Below are 20,170 nucleotides of genomic sequence, written 5' to 3' on the forward strand. Positions count from 1 at the left end.
CTTGGTGAGCTGGACATTTTATTCTGTGAATCCCCCTGACTGTGTGTGTCCTGTTGGGACCCGGTCGCTCTCAGCCCTTAGCCACATTGAGGCCTATTTTAGACCCATGGTAAGGTTTTAATATTAGAGAGTGTAGGTACTATCCCAACTGGGTACACCTTGGCGTTGGTGGGATAACTTTATGCTTTTTTTGATCAAAAACAGTGTTTACTAAGTACCCTATGTTTATATGCACTATGCTTTTATTTAGTTACAGCAGGGTATGTTTTCACAATTTTTCCCTTGGTTTCTCTTTGTCTAATGGCCAGTGTGAACATGAGCTCACAAGCTCCATGTGTATCATCTCATACTCCAGCTCACTTTTTTGTTTTTTTGTTTTTATAACATTTAAGCAGAGCCTGGACGCCTTTCTTGAAAAATTTAATATTACCAGTTATGTATATTGGATTTTATGACAGGGTATTGATCCAGGGAACTAGTCTGATTGCCGGATGTGGAGTCAGGAAGGAAATTTTTTCCCCATTGGAACTTGTTTGCCACATTGGGGTTTTTTTTGCCTTCCTCTGGATCAACATGTTAGGCTACGGGTTGAACTAGATGGACTTAGGCGGGCTTTGCAAGCTGCGACATCAGTAACAATGTGTTACCGATGCTGCAGCGATAGTCCCGCTTCCGTCGCACGTGCAATATCTAGTGAAAGCTGCCGTAGCGATTATTATCGCTACGGCAGTTTCACACGCACATACCTGCCGTACGACGTCCCTCTGGCCGGCGACCCGCCTCTTTCCTAAGGGGGCGGGTCGTGCGGCGTCATAGCGACGTCACACGGCAGGCGGCCAATTGAAGTGGAGGGGCGGAGATGAGCAGGATGTAAACATCCCGCCCACCTCCGTCCTTCTCATTGCAGCCAGCGGCAGGTAAGGTGAAGTTCCTCGCTCCTGCGGCTTCATACACAGCGATGTGCGCTGCCGCAGGAGCGAGGAACAACATCGTACCTGTCGCTGCACCGGCATTATGGAAATGTCGGAGGCTGCAGCGATGATACGATAACGACGCTTTTGCGCTCGTTCATCGTATCAAAAAGGATTTGCACGTTGCGATATCGACTGCGACGCCGGATGTGCGTCACTTTCGATTTGACCCCACCGACATCGCACGTGCAATGTCGCAACGTGCAAAGCCGCCCTTAGAGTCTCCCTTCAACCTTAAAAACTATGATACTATGATACTATGATACTTTGTCATCTCCTGTAGTCATAGGCGGTAGGGAAATATGGGCCAGCTATAAACCTGTCAAGTCTGATAATGATATTAACCTGAATATTTAGGGTTAATCTGAAGGTTAATAGCATAATGAAGGTGCCTGGGAGCTGCAATGAAAATGTAGTGTCAGGGGAAAAAATTACTTTATTTCTCCAAACAATAGTACAAAAAAAGGACACAAACTAATAAGCACACCAATAAATACGGTACAAGAGGATAAATTCATTAATATTATTATTATATAAAAAAATCCCCTCAGCTCTCCAAACATTGAAAGCATTTCTAGAACCATTGCGTATATAGAAAGCTTTAAACTATAGGTGATTATCTGATTCCAGAAACTGATGAGATCTGCTGAGTGCACAGTTATTTAATGCATGGAGGCCGCATTCTAAAATAAATGGTATCTATTTTCATGCATTTTCTCTGCTTCAACAGAAAATAGGAATGACAAATGATTGATTTAAATCCTGACACAGAAAGCAGCATGGCTCTATGCGTGTTATGGATTTAATAGAATCTGTAATACATTCAAAATGCCCATGTGCACTGAAAGGTATAAAACAAGAAAATTAAATTAACTGCAATAATGAAAAAAGACATAAAAATACTGTGTATATGACAATTGAAAGGAAATCTGTCAGGAGGATTTTACCCAGAAGCATCTATATATATAATTGCCTTATTCTGTCTGTCTGTCTGTCTGTCTGTCTGTCTGTCATGCTCCAAAATTGTGTCCTTACGGTGACACAAAGCTGATTGGCCGCTGGGCTCGCCATGGCCCCGCCCCCCCACACGGATTGGCCGCTCGCCCAGGCTGCGCCCCCACACGGATTGGCCAGCCGCTCGCCCAGGCTCCGCCCCCCCACAGATTGGCCTCTCGCCCCGGCACCCTGCAGGCATTGGCAATTCGGCCACGCCACGCCCCGCCCCCCTCACGCAATGCACGCTAGCTCTGGCCCCACCCCCTCCCTCCCCCCGCGCATTCCCCGAACTGACACGGCTGTCACGGAGGTGAGTACTGTACTCCCCCCCCCCCCCCTCCCCGCGCATTCCCCGAACTGACACGGCTGTCACGGAGGTGACATGGGGAAGGCTGGGAGGGGGAGGCTGATGCTGGGGGAGACTGGGAGGGGAAGGCTGATGCTGAAGGAGGCTGGGAGGAAGGAGGCTGGGAGGAGAGAGGCTGATCCTGGGGAAGGCTGGGAAGGGGAGGCTGATGCTGAGGGAGGCTGGAAGGAGAGAGGCTGATGCTGGGGGAGGCTGAAAGGAGAGAGGCTGAGGCTGGGAGGAGAGAGGCTGATGCTGGGGAAGGCTGATGCTGAGGGAGGCTGGGAGGGGAAAGCTGATGCTGGGGAAGGCTGGGAGGACGGAGGCTGGGAGGAGAGAGGCTGATCCTGGGGAAGGCTGGGAGAGGGAGGCTGATGCTGGGGGAGGCTGGAAGGAGAGAGGCTGATGCTGGGGGAGGCTGGAAGAAGAGAGGCTGATGCTGGGGGAGGCTGATGCTGGGGGAGGCTGGGCGGAGAGAGGCTGATGCTGGGGAAGGCTGGGAGGAGAGAGGCTGATGCTGGGGACAGAGAGGAGAGGCTGATGCTGGGAGGAGAGAGGCTGATGCTGGGATGAGAGAGGCTGATGCTGGGAGGAGAGAGGCTGATGCTGGGGGAGGCTGGGAGGGGGAGGCTGATGCTGGGGGAGGCTGGGACGAGGGAGGCTGATGCTGGTGGAGGCTGATGCTTGGGGAGGCTGATGCTGGGGGAGGCTGGAAGGAGAGAGGCTGATGCTGGTGGAGGCTGATGCTTGGGGAGGCTGATGCTGGGGGAGACTGGGAGGGGAAGGCTGATGCTGAGGGAGGCTGGGAGGGGGAGGCTGGGAGGAAGGAGGCTGGGAGGAGAGAGGCTGATCCTGGGGAAGGCTGGGAACGGGAGGCTGATGCTGAGGGAGGCTGGAAGGAGAGAGGCTGATGCTGGGGGAGGCTGGAAGGAGAGAGGCTGATGCTGGTGGAGGCTGATGCTTGGGGAGGCTGATGCTGGGGGAGACTGGGAGCGGAAGGCTGATGCTGAGGGAGGCTGGAAGGGTGAGGCTGGGAGGAAGGAGGCTGGGAGGAGAGAGGCTGATCCTGGGGAAGGCTGGGAAGGGGAGGCTGATGCTGAGGGAGGCTGGAAGGAGAGAGGCTGATGCTGGGGGAGGCTGGAAGGAGAGAGGCTGAGGCTGGGAGGAGAGAGGCTGATGCTGGGGAAGGCTGATGCTGAGGGAGGCTGGGAGGGGAAAGCTGATGCTGGGGAAGGCTGGGAGGACGGAGGCTGGGAGGAGAGAGGCTGATCCTGGGGAAGGCTGGGAGAGGGAGGCTGATGCTGAAGGAGGCTGGAAGGAGAGAGGCTGATGCTGGCGGAGGCTGATGCTGGGGGAGGCTGGAAGGAGAGAGGCTGATGCTGGTGGAGGCTGATGCTTGGGGAGGCTGGGAGAGGGAGGCTGATGCTAAGGGAGGCTGGGAGGAGGGAGGCTGGGAGAGGTAGGCTGAGAGAAGAGAGGCTGATGCTGGGGGAGGCTGATGCTGGGGGAGGCTGGGAGAGGGAGGCTGATGCTGGGGGAGGGTGGGAGGAGGGAGGCTGGGAGGAGAGAGGCTGATGCTAGGGAAGGCTGGGAGGAGAGAGGCTGATGCTGGGGACAGAGAGGAGAGGCTGATGCTGGGAGGAGAGAGGCTGATGCTAGGATGAGAGAGGCTGATGCTGGGAGGAGAGAGGCTGATGCTGGGAGGAGAGAGGCTGATGCTGGGAGGAGAGAGGCTGATGCTGGGGGCAGAGAAGCTGATGCTGGGGGCAGAGAGGCTGATGCTGGTGCAGCATGGGGGATGGAGCACGATGGGGGGGTGCGCAGCATCGGGGATGGAGCATGATGGGGGGGTGCGCAGCATCGGGGATGGAGCACGATGGGGAGTGCGGAGTATGGCGGATGGAGCACGTTTGGGAGTGCGCAGCATGGCGGATGGAGCACGTTTGGGAGTGCGCAGCATAGGGGATGGAGCACGATGGGGAGTGCGCTGCATGGGGGATGGAGCACGATGGGGAGTGCGCTGCATGGGGGATGGAGCACGTTTGGGAGTGCGCACCTCCCCCCAACACACACACACACACACACACACACACGCGCGCGCGCACTGCACAACACACCACACACCACACACCACACACACACACACTGGGAACCACAAACAACTGCCCTACACAGACACCCACACACACAGACAACGCTGCACACACACAACACCCAACACACAAACACCGCGGCACACACAAATATACGCACATACCGCACAACACACACATTGCACAAAACATACCTCCCCCCAAAACACACCACACACACACAAACCGCGCAACACACACACAACGCTACAGACACACAGCGCTCCACAAACAACGCAACACACGCAACACACATACAACACCGCTCTCACCCCCCGTCACACCCAGACAACACCCAGAACATGTACAGCCCCTACACAAACACTTGGTAACTACACACAACAACATCTATATATATATATATATATATATATATAAAACAAAAATCATACATGAACTACACAATACGTAAATTCTAGAATACCCGATGCGTAGAATCGGGCCACCTTCTAGTTTACAATAAATGTCCATGTAGTGTTTTCAAAGACAAGCCAGCAATACCTTTACGTCTCCACTCCCATCCCCCGTTACCGAGAAATCAACGTTTGAATCAATATACCAATGAGGATGAAGTCCTCATGGCACTTGGGAAGAGCTTCAATGTCCCCAAGGCACTTCAGCCTTATTTGCATGTTGATACAAAAGCTAACTTTTTAGTAACAGACTGCTAGGTAAAGGTATTGCTGGAGTTTTCATTTCTCTGATGTGAGGTAAACCACCTGTTACAGAGCTCTGCATGATGCTTTTCTGTCTGCCTCTCAGAATCATAGAATGGTAGACATGAAAGGGACCTCAAGGGCCATCTGATCCAACCCCCCGAGAGTGCAGGTTTCCTAAACCATCCCAGCTATATGTTTGTCCAGCTTCTGCTTGAAGATTCCCATTGATGGAGAGCTCACCACCTCTCGTGGTAGCCTGTTACACTCCCTGACTGCCCTCACTGTCTGGCCTCTGCCACACTTACGTGACAAAACGTAACGTTATTGTCACGTACGTGTTAAAGGGGTGGTTTGTTCCCCGTGTGCCGTTTTTGTGGCACGTACGTGTTCTCCGTGTGTTATACGTTATAACACACGGAGAACGGAAAGCCCCGCCTACCTGCATCCTCCGGCGCTGTCTGTGGTGCTGAATGACAGCGTCCGGCCAAAGCCACGCCCCTCTGACGCTGCGTTCGGCACCCAGTGAAGGAGAAGTGTTGTTCAAATTCACTGGGGGACGGATGCAGGGGACAGCCGCGGCAGAGACTGCAGGTATGGTGGAGGTGAGTATGTGTTTTTATTATTTTTACACTGACACGTGTCTTTCTCCGGCGCGTGTCACACGGGCCCGCATCCACACTACATCCTTGTGGTACGGGTGTGGGCCGTGTGACACCCATGCTGCCGGAGTAACATGGACATGTCAGCAGTTTTCAAAAACAGACACACATAAGTATGGAACGGACACACGTTCCGTTCCTGAATACTTACGTGTGTCCAAAACAATAACAATACATAGGACCACGTGGGCCCGTGTCTCCGGTACGTGAAAAAAAAGCCACACATGTACTGGAGGCACGTGAGTGTGACGGAGGTCTCAAAGTTTTTCCTAATGTCAAATCTGAATCTCCTTCCTTTTAGTTTCATCCCATTGCTTCTTCTACTTCCTTATACTAATGAGAATAGGGTAGTTCCCTCTGCACTGTGACTACCTTTCAATGTTTGTAGATCGCTATTAAGTCTCCTCTCAGCTTTCTCTTTTGCAACTTAAACATTCCTAGTTCTTTTAGCCGTTCTGCATATGAAATAGTTCGCAGACCTTCTATCATCTTGGTTGCTCTTCTCTGGACTAAGGGGTACTTTACACGCTGTGACATCACTGCCGATATATCGCCAGGGTCACGTCGTTAGTGACGCACATCCGGCGCCGGTAGGGACATCGTAGCGTGTAACACAAATGAGCGACGATCAACGAGCACAAAAACGTGCAAAATTGTTGCTCGTTGACACGTCGTTCATTTCCATAATATCGGTGCTGCTGCAGGTACGATGTTGTTTGTCGTTCCTGTGGCAGCACACATCGCTGTGTGTGACGCAGCTGGAACGTCAATCATCTCCTTACCTCCAACCACCGGAAAAGGAGGAAGGAAGGAGGTGGGCGGCATGTTCCGGCCACTCATCTCCGTCCCTCCTTTTCTATTGGGCAGCGGTTCAGTGACGCTGCTGTGACGTCGCTGTGACGCTGAACAAACCACCCCCTTAGAAATGAGGCGGTTCACCGGTCACAGCGACGTCGCAGAGCAGGTATGTGCGTGTGACGCTGCCGTAGCGATAATGTTGGCTACGGCAGCAATCACCACATATCGGCTGTGCGACGGGGGTGGGTGCAATCGCCCTCGACATCGCTAGCAAATGCTAGTGATGTTGCAGCATGTAAAGTACCTCTTACTCCAATATATCAATGAATTCCTTGAATTGGGGCACCCAGAACTGTACACAGTGTTCCAGGTAGGGTCTGACCAGGGCTGAGTATAGGGGCATAATTACATCTCTTGATTTAGATTCAATGCTTGTCTTGATACATCCCAGAATTTTGTTGGACTTTTGAGCTGCAGCACCACACTGTTGGCTCTGTGATCTACTATTATGCCCAAGTCCTTTTCCCCGATGCTATCACCTATTTCTATTACTCCCATAATTTATATGTACTGCCCCGTGTCAGCGGCCGAGCCGCTCGGATCTGGAAACACGGTGTCTCGAGGGGTCTCCGGACCCGGGGAGGGGTCGTGCGGACACTCGAATTTAAAAGGGGGGGATATGTACAGGGGAGTTAGAAGTTCATGATGCCACTCACGGTGCGTGGTAAGATGGAGTACCACCGCTGCTGTTGGGAGAGCCTGGTGGCGGTGGTATGGCAGCAAGGTGTTTAACCCCTCCGTGGGTAGGGGGTTTTGTCCTGGGGCCCGGTGATGGTAGTGAAGGGGTGCCGTTGGGGAGGAAAGGGCTTTCTGCGTACTCACTCAGTCCAAGAGTACTGACACCGACAACTTGTAAACCAGAATTCTGAGCACCGCTGCAACCGAGAGGAAGCACATGTGGATCCGTGCCCCTTGGTGTTGCTTGTTAGCCTGTGACCTCGCCGGGTAAATTACCGGGATGCGTGAAGCTACTTCCTGACCTAGGGTCCACGTACCCCGTCGTGCCCTGGCCCCTGTCCGGAGATGGCTCAAGGCCGCCGACTACCCTCCTCAGCAGATCTGTGCCCCTTGACATGATCCCCTGTGACCGGGGTTCCAGCTCCTACCAGGCCCAGACCAACGTCTGCCACCTAGTATTCTACAGGGAGCCCTGCTCCTCACCTCCAACTACTTGTGACCTCTCCTCACGAGAGTCACCGGACACTCTCCTGTTCTTAACACCTCTGACTCTCCCCTACCAACTCCCCAATGGGTGGCCCTATTCCCTTCAGGCCCCCCAGTGGTGTATCTGGTGGGTGTGATGCAGAGTATTCCTAGGGTTTTGACTGGCTCTGCTCTTAGCAACACCGAAGGACAGGGATCCGTAACCAAGGAGGATTTGGATACCGTGCAGAAGGGCAAATTGCACAATACCATGTGACGACCTGATAGGCCAGGGCGTCACATATATGTCTGTGTATTCCCTTTCTGCTGATCCCTCCTCTCTCCATAGGAGATAAATGGCTTTGTCCCATGACACCTGCAGTCTGTCTCCTCTGAGAAAGATGGACCTGAGCTACCTTTTCACAGTGGGAGAGTAAGAAGTGTCTGACAATGGGGAAAAAAACCTGATTTCTCTAATAAAATACATTACAAAGTTTCTATGTAATGTATGATTGATTTTATGACTGACTACTGATTTTAAAAAACTTTTTTGAATGTACAGATCCATTTTAAATGGGTTTTCCAGATCTTTAAAAGGGAGCCTGTCAGTGGAAAATGCTAATAATCTGCAGATATGGGGTTAATCTGCAGGTTAATACAATTCTGAACCTACCGGGAGGAGATGATCTTCTTCCTGGCAGTGTTCCGGTTTCAGTCACGGGGTCGGCGCCAGCACAGGTTCAGCCACCACTCTGTGTATGGAGAACAGCGGTTGTAGCTGCCCCCTGCACTGACTGACAGCCGCTCAGCATGAGAGGAAGCCGGTTACAGACGCTGCTCTCCATACACAGAGCGGTGGCTGAACCAGTGCCGGCTCCGTACCCATGACTGTAACCAAAACACTGCTGGGAGTATTAAGTTAGTTTCCTCCCGGCAGTGAGGTTGGTTTCATGTTCAGACACTGGCCAGGTTCAGAATGCTATTAACCTGCAGATTAACCCCGTATCTACAGGTTAATAGCATTTTTCCATGTGACACGTTCCCTTTAAAATAAATGTATTTGTCCCATACAAGTGAATAGGATAAAGCTATTCATGATATACCTTTTTTTAACATGATAGCCTATAGGTGATGGACGCTACTGTATGGTATCTATCACAGGCATCTCAAAATGTTTACATCATGAGCTTTTATGATAGATCCGTTAATCTATGTGGTGACATCTGTGATGGGTGCCATATAGTGGTATTATGGCAGATAACTCAAGAAAGTTCTCCAACAGCTCATAATCATAACATATCTATTCAATGCAACCATTTACAAGTGATGAATGCAACTCTTGGGTATGTCCCAGCCTCCATTTACATGGAATCGGTCAGCAGGTTTTTGCTCCATCATCTGAGAGGAAGATAATGTAGGAAGAGACCCTGATTATAGCAATGTGTCACTTAAGGGGGCTTTACATGCAACGACATCGCTAACGAGATGTCGTTGGGGTCACGGAATTCGTGACGCACATCTGGCCTCATTAGCGACGTCGTTGCATGTTAAATGCACGAACGACCGCTAACGATCAAAATTACCTAATCGTTGATCGTTGACACGTCGTTCTAATCTCAAATATCATTGCTGTTGCAGGACGCAGGTTGTTCGTCGTTCCTGCGGCAGCACACATCGCTACGTATGACACAGCAGGAACAAGGAACAACATCGTACCTGCGGCCGCCGGCAATGAGGAAGGAAGGAGGTGGGTGGGATGTTCCGGCCGCTCATCTCCGCCCCTCCTCTTCTATTGGGGGGCCGCTTAGTGACGCTGCTGTGACGCCGCACGAACCGCCCCCTTATAAAGGAGGCGGTTCGCCGGCCACAGCGACATCGCTAGGCAGGTAAGTATGTGTGACGGGTCCTAGCGATGTTGTGCGCCACGGGCAGCGATTTGCCCGTGACACACAACTGACGGGGGCGGGTGCTTTCACCAGCGACATCACTTGCGATGTCGCTGCGCGTAAAGTGGCCTTTAGTCTGTGGTGGGAGGCAGTTGTGACACAGAGTTTTTAGATTTAGCAATGCAGGAGAATGGAGAAAGCTAGCCCCACCCAAACCAGGTTCTTTGTACAATGACTATAGACAGTGAGTTACTTATCACAGGAGGGGGGATGTAGGACTACCAGGCTGCTGTAGTCCAAGCTATAATAAGGTCCTAGTGCTAAAACAATCATTGCTAGTAAACAACAGCAAATACCTTTATTAGGCCTCTTTCACATATACGTGCCTCCGGTACGTGTTTGACAGTTTTCTCACGTACCGGAGACACGTATACACGTTGACATGTTTTCCTATGGTTTCGGGCACACGTAAGTATTTGCGCAAGGAACGTGTGTCCGTTCCATACTTACGTGTGCCCGTGTACTCCACACGCCGACATGTCCGTTTTCTCTCCAGCATCACGAGTGTCACACGGAACGCAAACGTGTCACACATAACACACACGGACCACAGGATGTGTTCCGTGTGACACGAACCGGAGAGAAGCCATGTGTCTATTAGAAAAAGAAAACTGTACTCACCTTCTCCAGCCCTCCTGTCTCTGCCGCTGCTGTCACTTGCTGCCGACCGCCGCTCATTATGCTCATTTATTATTCACTTCACTGCGGCCGGAAGCAGCAGCAGCGGGAAGTCGGCAGGACCGGAGACCGCAGATCAGCACCACGGACAGCGACGCCAGGGACAGGTGAGCAGAAAGTTCCCGTTCTCCGTGTGTTATCACGGATAACACACGGAGAACACACGTGAGCCATAAACACGGCTCACGGAGAGCAATACGCATCTTTGACACGTCCGTGAAACACGGGCGTGTGAAAGAGGCCTAAAAGACACATATGAATTTTGTGTTTTAACCCCTACAGCATGCTGTTCTCAGATTACATAACAAAAACCTGCTGACATGACAGCTACCCTTTCATTTGTACAGCAAAAAAAAAGCTAAATGGAAAGCAAAAAAATGAGATGTGAATGGTGCAAAACCGAGTCCACACAATCTAATTATATAACGCAATGCCAACCTCTGGTCTGCACATAAAGCTACTCTCTCAAAGTATACACACCCAGTACCACAACACAGCACACCCTTCAGCTGCATAATATCACTATGTATTTATAACAGATCCTTATTGTCTAGGATAAGTACATACTAGTACTAGTACTTCTGCCCATATTTATATAGTGTGACTGTGGTAATCGCTGGCAGTGCCCCCTTCGGAACATTCAGCTTAACCATTCCTCAGTGCAGAAGCCTTTAGTCTGTTCAAAACCATATGAAGGCTGCAGATTCTTTATCCATCTATAGCTACTTACATGCCATTCACTTGAATAGATTATAAGGTGCAATATCAAGGAACAGCCACTAAGCAATGTATTAGCCGCCCAATAATAGTGTTTTACTATATAACAATAGGGAAAGATATAGTGTACCACAGGAGTTATGGCATAACGTTCTAATGCCATGATAAGCATCATAAAGGCGATTACACATGGATACTAGAACAACATTACCAACATTATACAATGATGACTATCAAAGTAATTGTCCACGCATAGTAAATTATCAACACAATCAAATGTAGTCATAGCGAAAGTACATAATCCCAGATACAATCAGGGCATATAGTGTAGATAACATCTATACAACTAAGATCATAATACAACAGTAAACAGAGAATGTATTAGGGAGGGAAGAGGAAATCAGGGATAAAAACCCTCTGCGGTTACCTATCCATGGCTGATGGCAGCTCTGCATCTAAAGGCCCCGTCACACACAGAGATAAATCTTTGGCAGATCTGTGGTGAAATCATGGACATATTGTTCCATTTGTACACAGCCACAAACCTGGCACTGATTGTCCACAATTTCACTGCATCCACAGATCTGCCGCTGATTTATCTGTGTGTGACAGGGCCTTAAGGGGTACTTTGCACGCTGCGACATCGCTAGTCGATGCTTGCGATGCCGAGCGCGATAGTACCCGCCCCCGTCGCACATACGATATCTTGTGATAGCTGCCGTAGCGAACATTATCGCTACGGCAGCTTCACACGCACTTACCTGCCCTGCGACGTCGCTCTGGCCGGCGACCCGCCTCCTTCCTAAGGGGGCGGGTCGTGCGGCGTCACAGCGACGTCACACGGCAGGCGTCCAATAGAAGCGGAGGGGTGGAGATGAGCGGGACGTAAACATCCCGCCCACCTCCTTCCTTCCGCATAGCCGGTGGAGGCAGGTAAGGAGATGTTCCTCGCTCCTGCGGCTTCACACACAGCGATGTATGCTGCCGCAGGAACGAGGAACAACATCGTATCTCCTATTGGTGCGACATTATGAAAATCACCGACACTACACAGATCACCGATTTTCGACGCTTTTGCGATCATTTATCGGCGCATCTAGGCTTTACACGTTGCGATGTCGTTACCGGCGCCGGATGTGCATCACTTTCGATTTGACCCCAACGATATCGCAGTGGCGATGTCGCAAAGTACCCCTAAGTCTTCAACCACAAACCAAATCAAACCTAGCAGACTGGACCGTCTAATAGGAGTCATAAACTCAGCTTGGTATATGGGCCGCACATAGTTAAAAAAAAATGATTTTAGGGGCTGCATTCTTGACATTTTTTATGATGCCGTGTTTTTTTTCAATACATCTTTTTACTTTTTTTACTTTTTCCCTTGTTTTTTTATTTCTTTTTTTAAATGACATTTATGGTATGGATTATGGTAGTTTTATATTTTGGGTCGTTAAGGCTGCAGCGATAACAAATGTGCACTTTTTTGTTTACTATAGTTTAAAATAGCGGTTTTAGTGTCAAAATATTTTTTTCATGCTTTATTTTTCATTTTTTTTTGTTATTACAATTTCTTCCCCCCAATTGGCTCCATATAGTAATATCTTACAATTAACAATACATAGTAATTCTGGCCAACATCTTGCAATAATGTCCTCATCCTGGTCTCTATTTTGTAATAATGTCCCCATCCTAGTTCTCATCTTGTAATAATGTCTCCATCCTGGTCCGCATATTTTAGCAATGTTTCCCATCCTGGTCCCCCTCTTGAAGTGATGTCCCCCATCCTGGTCCTATTCTTGCAGTAATGTCACTATCAAGGGCACCATCTTGTAGTAATGCCCCCATTCTGGTACTCCTCTTGAAGGAATGTCCCCCATCCTGGTCCCCTTCTTATTGTACTGTCCCCATTCTGGTCCCCATCTTATAGTAATGTCCCCCTCCTTGAAGTAATATCCCTATCCTAGTCCCCATCCTTGTCTGCATCTTGTAGTAATGTTCCCAACAAGCGCACCATCTTCTAGTAATGCCCCTATCCTGGTCCCCCAGTTGAAGTAATATACCCATTCTGGTCCCCATCTTAAAGTAATGTCCCCATCCTTGTCCCCATTTTGTAGTAATATCTCTATCCTGGCCCCATCTTGTAATGTCCCGATCTTGTAGTAATATCCCCATTCTTATCTGCATCTTGTAGAAATGTCCTTCCTTCTGGTCCCAATATTGTAGTAATGTCCCCATCCTTTAGGAGTGTACATATACTGTAGTAATGTCCCCCAGGAGGACTCATTGCTTATGAAAGACCTCCATTCCAGACTCTAGTTGGAAACCACGTGGGTAACCACATGAAGAGGCCTTTATGAGGTGGAACATCACACCGGTCCTCCTCCTGGGATTATGGTGTGGGGTGGCATAATGTACGGTACCTGGATCCCTCATTCCTGGTACTAACAGCTTGGCGTCATAGTGAATCAATAATTTTTCAACTGGCTAATACGGTACCAAAACCTTTTCTCTTGTAACTAGTGATTTGGTGGTGGCACCAGTGGTACGGCCATATCTCCAGTCAGGAACACTTTCCAACACGCTGTGTAGCCTAAACGTGCTACCATGGCGGGCAGTGTCTCCAGACTATTCCCCCAACGAGCACATCTGGGACCTTATTGGTCGGCAATTGCAAAGGAAGCTGCCAGCAGCGGATCTTGATGATTTGCCCAAGTGAATTCAGTGGCAGAACGCTCCTCAGACATTAATGACCTCGCAGATAGCAGCCGAGGCCGGGGGTATTCCTGCCTGAGGAGCTTATACACAATCAGGCAGAAATGAAGACGCTTTGCCAAGTTTCTTTCCTTGCTACATCACTAATGTCCATCCCAGAATTCCAGGACTTTTCCTTGTTGGTGTAGAAAATCATTATTGAGGAGGGCAGATATGGAGCCACCAGACTCCACACACCTACTGAAAACTGGCAGAAGCGTTACCCATAGCAACAGTACAAGGTCAGAAAGACCACAGTGCCTAGACCCTAACTGGCTGCTGAGGGCAACAAGTCCTGTGATCACCTGCAGTAATGTCTCCCAGCCCTGGGCCCCTCCTGCCCCGGGCCTCTCCTGCCCCGGCCCCTCCTGCCCCGGGCCTCTCCTGCCCCGGCCCCTCCTGCCCCGGGCCTCTCCTGCCCCGGCCCCTCCTGCCCCGGGCCTCTCCTGCCCCGGCCCCTCCTGCCCCGGGCCTCTCCTGCCCCGGCCCCTCCTGTCCCGGGCCTCTCCTGCCCCGGCCCCTCCTGCCCCGGCCCCTCCTGCCCCGGCCCCTCCTGCCCCGGGCCCCTCCCGCGGGGACCATTACTGCTGTACAGCAGACTGCACTCCCTACAGCGCAGACCCAACTTGCAATCCTCGCGAGATCCGTATGACGTAACGGCCTCGGTCTCCATGGAGACGCGACAGCTTTGCCCGGATGAAAGCCCCGTGAGGCGGAGATCGGCGGTAGCGGCGGCCCCGGTGATGCTGGTGTGTGGACGGGCGGCCTCTGGGACCCCTCCTGCCGGACACTAGCGGGGAGCAGCGTCTGCAGACGGCTTCACAGGTGAGCGCAGGATCCGGGGGCGGAGGAAGTGGCAGCTTGGCCGGTTGTCATGGCAGCTGTCATTAATGCTCCTTAGGAGAAGGCGACTGCGCGTGTAGGGACTGACTGGTGAGTGGTGCGGCAGCGGGAGTGTAGGTGTATATATACCGGTGTGTATGTATATATGTGTATATTATTTCTCTGCATTTATATCCTTCAAGCCATAGCAGCTACACATGATATGTGGAGAAGAGCACTGGAGAGCAGATACACAGGCTCCTTTACTACAGAGCCCCCTTTACTACAGAGCCCCCTTTATTACACAGGTTCCTTTATTACAGAGCCCCCTTTACTACAGAGCCCCCTTTATTACACAGTGTCACAAACCACCGGGGGGTCACTCAGAAATCCCCCGCGCTGGCTACCAGTACGTCACAATCCACCGGGGGGGTCACTCAGAAATCCCCCGCGCTGGCTACCAGTACGTCACAATCGGGGGGTAACAAGTGGGGGTCACCCCTCCTTTATACCTCCCGACCGACAGACAGAGCACGTGACGCGCTCTCTAGCTCCCCTCTTATAGTCAGGCCAATTATGGAATTGCCCGACAATAAGCAAGGAGGCCGCTATACTACTTATGCCGATTATTGAAGGGTCCCCGGTGAGAGTAGGGTATATATTCCCCCGACCTCCGCGGGCGGAATATATAATATCTTCCCGGATCTCACTGGCCTCCCCACAATAATCCTTGGCACAACTCGCTGCCACCAACCGATTTACGGCAACTATTAGCCGAACACACAGACGTGGGATTCAAGATCGAGATAACAGAACAGCCCAAGATTAATTATATAATTTAATCGCCTAAAGCACACTAGAAACTACAATATATACAATAGGGAATCTACAGAATATACATATGTCAGAGTACAGTTACAGATCAAAGCATGGGTTACAAACAGGCATACACGGTTCCAGCAGTTACCTTGTGCGTCTGGCCACAGGGGGGCGCTGTAGACCAGGTTTCCAGGAACTCTCTCACAGGTCTGTCCCAACCAGGCCCCCGAGCAGAAGAACGCTGGAAAATGGCCGAAGTAGGGTTATCAACCTGGGCAATCCAGGTCCCCTCCTACCTTAGTGACCTCACAGGGAGCACTGCTACTCCCCCTGCATGGATCAGAATTATCCAGCAAAGGGGATATTGGCCATAACTTTGCCTGGGAGCGTCGTAGGCGGACGCCAATGCTCTCATTGTGACAGTTATGAATTTAGCTACAGAACGAGGGGACTCATGACCTGTCTGCCAGTTCCCCATTGGCTGATATCACGCCTGGGGCATTTCCCAATGTCCTGCTCCCATAAAAAGGGGGTGCCGGCATCGTCCACATGCGGAGACACCATTTTTATGGTTGCCATATTTATCGGAAATATGGCTTGCGAGATATGAACCATTTTTTACTGGAGTCGTTCTGTCTGCTAGTTCCATAGCCTTGCTAATGAGATACAACTCTTGTTACAGGGTGACGGCAGGGAGTCATCCTGTGTCCTTTGTCCTAAAGCCACCTCATTTCCATATCACAGGACATGGCCATGGAGTTTGTTGCTAAACCAGTTGTGTGAAGGAAAGGGGGGTTGACACCAGGAGAGGGCTTCCTGACATACTTGAATATCATGATTTATCGTCATCTCTCCGGATTTACCTCACACCTCCCCCCTTTTGAGGGCGCTAGGGGGCAGCACACTCCGGTGTTCCCCCGTGCGCCCGTCCGCGACCTCTCCTTGTCGGGACAGCCCGTCTGCGTTACCGTGGTCACGGCCCCTTTTGTGGCGAATGGTGAAGTTGTATTGCTGGAGCGCAAGGCTCCATCGCAACAATCGCCCATTCGTCCCAGAGACGGTGTGCAACCAGCTGAGGGGATTGTGGTCCGTCTCCACGATGAAGTGGCGCCCGTATAGATAGGGTTGCAGACGCTGCAGGGCCCACACTATGGCCAGGCACTCCTTCTCCATTGTAGAATAGGCCACTTCCCTTGGTAACAGCTTCCTGCTCAGGTACAAGACTGGGTGCTCTTGGCTCGCAGAGTCCACCTGGCTGAGCACCGCACCGAGGCCGAAGTCACTGGCGTCAGTCTGTACTACAAACGGCCGCGTGAAGTCGGCTGCCTGTAGCACGGGCGGGCTGGACAGGGCGTCCTTTAGGGCCCGGAAGGCTGTCTCGCAGTCCACTGTCCAATCGACTGCAGAGGGCAGCTTCTTCTTGGTGAGGTCCGTCAAGGGCTTTGCCAGGCTACTATAGCATGGAACAAACCTCCTATAGTACCCGGCGGTCCCCAAGAAGGACATCACCTGCTTCTTGGTCCTGGGGGTGGGCCAGGATGCGATGGCCTCCACTTTCTCAGGCTCGGGCTTCAGTGTTCCCCCACCTACCCGGTGACCGAGGTACTGGACCTCGCTCATGGCCAGCTGACACTTTCCCGGCTTGATGGTCAAACCTGCCCGGTGGATCCGCCTGAGCACCTGTGCTAGATGCTCTAGGTGATCTTCCCAGGTGGGACTGAAGACGGCAATGTCATCCAGGTACGCGGCCGCGTACCCTTCAAGTCCCTTGAGCAGGGTGTTGACCATCCGCTGGAAAGTGGCAGGGGCATTCCTCATCCCGAATGGCATCACCGTGGACTCGTACAGTCCAAATGGGGTAATAAAGGCAGAGCGTTCCCTGGCCTTGCGAGTCAGGGGGATCTGCCAATATCCCCGGCTCAGATCCATGATGGTCAGGTACTGAGCCCCGGCCAACTGATCGAGCAGGTCATCGATGCGTGGCATTGGGTACGCATCGGCGACCGTGACAGCATTGAGCCCCCTGTAGTCCACGCAGAACCGAGTGGTTCGGTCCTTCTTAGGGACGAGGACTACAGGCGAGGCCCAAGCGCTGTTGGATGCCTGGATCACCCCCAGCTCCAGCATCTCGTCAATCTCCTGGCGCATGTGTTGCTGCACCTCCAGGGAGACCCGATATGCTGAACGCCGGATCGGGGGATGATCCCCAGTGTCCACGTGATGGACAGCCAAGTCAGTCCTTCCGGGCTGGTTGGTAAACAACCCCCGGAAGGGGTGTAGGGTGGCCCACAGCTGGGACCGTTGGTCCTCCAAGAGCTGGTGGCCAACCTCCACATCCTCAATGGATCCGCCTGCCCTAACCTGGGCTAGCATATCCAAGAGGGTTTCCGCTTCTCCCTCCTCGGGCAGGTTGCACACGGGGAGCGCACATGCCTCCCGCTCATGATGTGCCTTCATCATGTTCACATGGAAGGGCTTCCGCCTTCCACGGGCAGGGTCCAGGGTGACCAGGTACGTCACAGGGTTGAGCTGCTGGTACACGAGGTATGGGCCTTCCCAGGCTGCCTGAAGCTTGTCCTGTGGTACGGGGACCAGTACCCACACCTTTTGACCCACTTGGTAGGTCCTCTCACAAGCGTTCTGGTCGTACCAACGCTTCTGATCGGCCTGGGCTTGAGCCATATTGTCGTGTACCAGTTGCGTCAAGGCCTGCATTTTGTCCCGGAAGCGCATGACATACTCGATAACCGACACTCCAGGGGTGGCCAAATCCCCTTCCCAAGCCTCTTTCACCAGAGCCAGGGGGCCCCGCACACGTCGCCCGTACAGGAGCTCAAACGGTGAGAATCCTGTTGAGGCCTGTGGAACCTCCCGGTAAGCAAATAACAGGTGTGGGAGATACCGCTCCCAGTCACGCCCATGGGAGTCGACCAACATCTTAAGCATCTGCTTTAAGGTGCCATTGAACCGCTCGCACAGGCCATTAGTCTGTGGATGGTACGGGCTGGCCACCAGATGTCGCACCTGGACTTGCTTACAGAGGGTCTCCATCAGCTGGGACATGAATTGGGTCCCCCGGTCGGTAAGCATTTCCTGGGGAAAACCCACTCGGGAGAAAATCTCCAGCAATGCGGTGGCCACCTTGTCAGCCCGAATGGACGACAAGGCCACTGCTTCTGGGTACCGGGTGGCATAGTCCACTACCGTCAGTATGAAGCGTTTCCCGGAGCTGCTGGGGATGGCCAGCGGGCCGACCAGATCCACAGCCACCCTCCTGAAAGGCTCATCGATGATTGGCAGAGATACCAGTGGGGCTTTGGGGCGTGGCCCCGCCTTCCCCACTCTCTGACAGGTTTCACACGAACGGCAGTAGGCAGCCACATCGGCCCCCATTTTTGGCCAGTAGAAATGCTGGTTTAACCTGGCCTTGGTCTTAGCGATCCCTAGGTGTCCGGCCATCGGAATCTCATGTGCGATCCGCAACAACTCCGTCCGGAACGGATAGGGTACCACCAACTGTCGGTCCCTGGGCCACGCCTCCGGTGAACCCTGCTGGACCGTGGCCCGGTACAGCCGTCCTTGGTCCCAGACCACTCGCTCCGGGTCCGAGTCCGAGGGAGGCTGTGCCGCCTGCTCCTTAAGAGCTTTCAGGCTGTCGTCAGCTTCTAACGCTGCCTGAAACCCCTGACTAGATGTGGCCAGAATCGACGAGACTGTCACATCTTCGGTCAGTACCCCGGGACCTGTGTCCTGGCCTCCACCTGACTCGGCTGCCACTTGGTCAGAAGGGGAAGAGCTATCGGACCTCCGGGAGGCCCCTTGGCTTCCAGCACTCCCACTGCGGGTGACAGCGGCCACAGCCGCTGCGACCGTGGGTCGTGCCTGCTCCTCCTCCGTTCCTGACCAAGTCGCCGGTTCAGGCAGACCTACCTGGCTTCCTGACACCCCGGTTGTGGGGGAACCATGCACCGAGATCTTACCTGGGAGCACTTCCGCTCCTGGACCGGCCCCAATCTCACCTGCCTGTTCCCCTCCTGCAGCAACAGAACCCCGCTGTGAAATCTCTGGGGACCCCACATTTGCTGTGGTAGCCCCCACCCCACACACTGGTCCTCCCCCTGCAGCACCCTGCTCTCTGCTTATCCCTGCAGAGGGCAACAGATCCCAGCTCACAGGCTGGTTACTTGTAGAGGCATGGTCACACCTTTCTCTGACCCCCTCCCCTGTCACAGCTGCAGCTGTGTGTGTGTCTATGGTGTCTGTGCAAGCAGAAATATCAGAGTTCACTCCCTCCTCCCTTACATCATTCATAGATAACACATTAACATTGTTAGGAGTCATGTCAGTACGGGCTGAAGGTTCAGCCCTTGGTTGGGGCCCAAACTGGGAGGTTATCTGCCCCAAATCTGTCCCAAGTAGCACGTTTGCGGGGATCCGATCAGTTACCCCCACCTCCCTCACCCCTCGCCCTGCGCCCCAGTCCACATAAATGTCAGCAACAGGCAGCGCCGGGTCAATGCCTCCAATCCCGGAGACAGCGAGGGTTTTTCCAGGGATCAAGTCTTGGGGGGACACCATCTCAGGCCGCACCAGAGTCACCTCCGAGGCGCTGTCTCGCAGTCCTATGGTCACAGACCGGCCGACGGTGACAGGTTGGAAGCTGTCCAGGGACC

At 52.5% G+C, this 20,170-nt stretch overlaps 1 protein-coding gene across 3 annotated transcripts in view; it reads left to right on the top strand.

Moving 5' to 3' along the window:
• Positions 1-14,512: 14,512 nt before the first annotated feature.
• CCDC181 (coiled-coil domain containing 181) overlaps positions 14,513-20,170 on the top strand; it is a 66,071-nt gene continuing 60,413 nt past the window's right edge. For 2 of the 3 annotated variants that reach the window (XM_075333556.1, XM_075333555.1), the window contains exon 1: positions 14,513-14,681. The gene's annotated coding sequence lies outside the window, so the exon portion shown is untranslated. Of the gene's footprint in view, positions 14,682-14,701; positions 14,790-20,170 lie in introns of those variants that run through there. The other variant, XM_075333557.1, reaches the window with a different exon arrangement.

This window comes from Anomaloglossus baeobatrachus, chromosome 2, assembly GCF_048569485.1.
Source record: "Anomaloglossus baeobatrachus isolate aAnoBae1 chromosome 2, aAnoBae1.hap1, whole genome shotgun sequence".
NCBI classification, from domain to species: Eukaryota; Metazoa; Chordata; class Amphibia; order Anura; family Aromobatidae; genus Anomaloglossus; species Anomaloglossus baeobatrachus.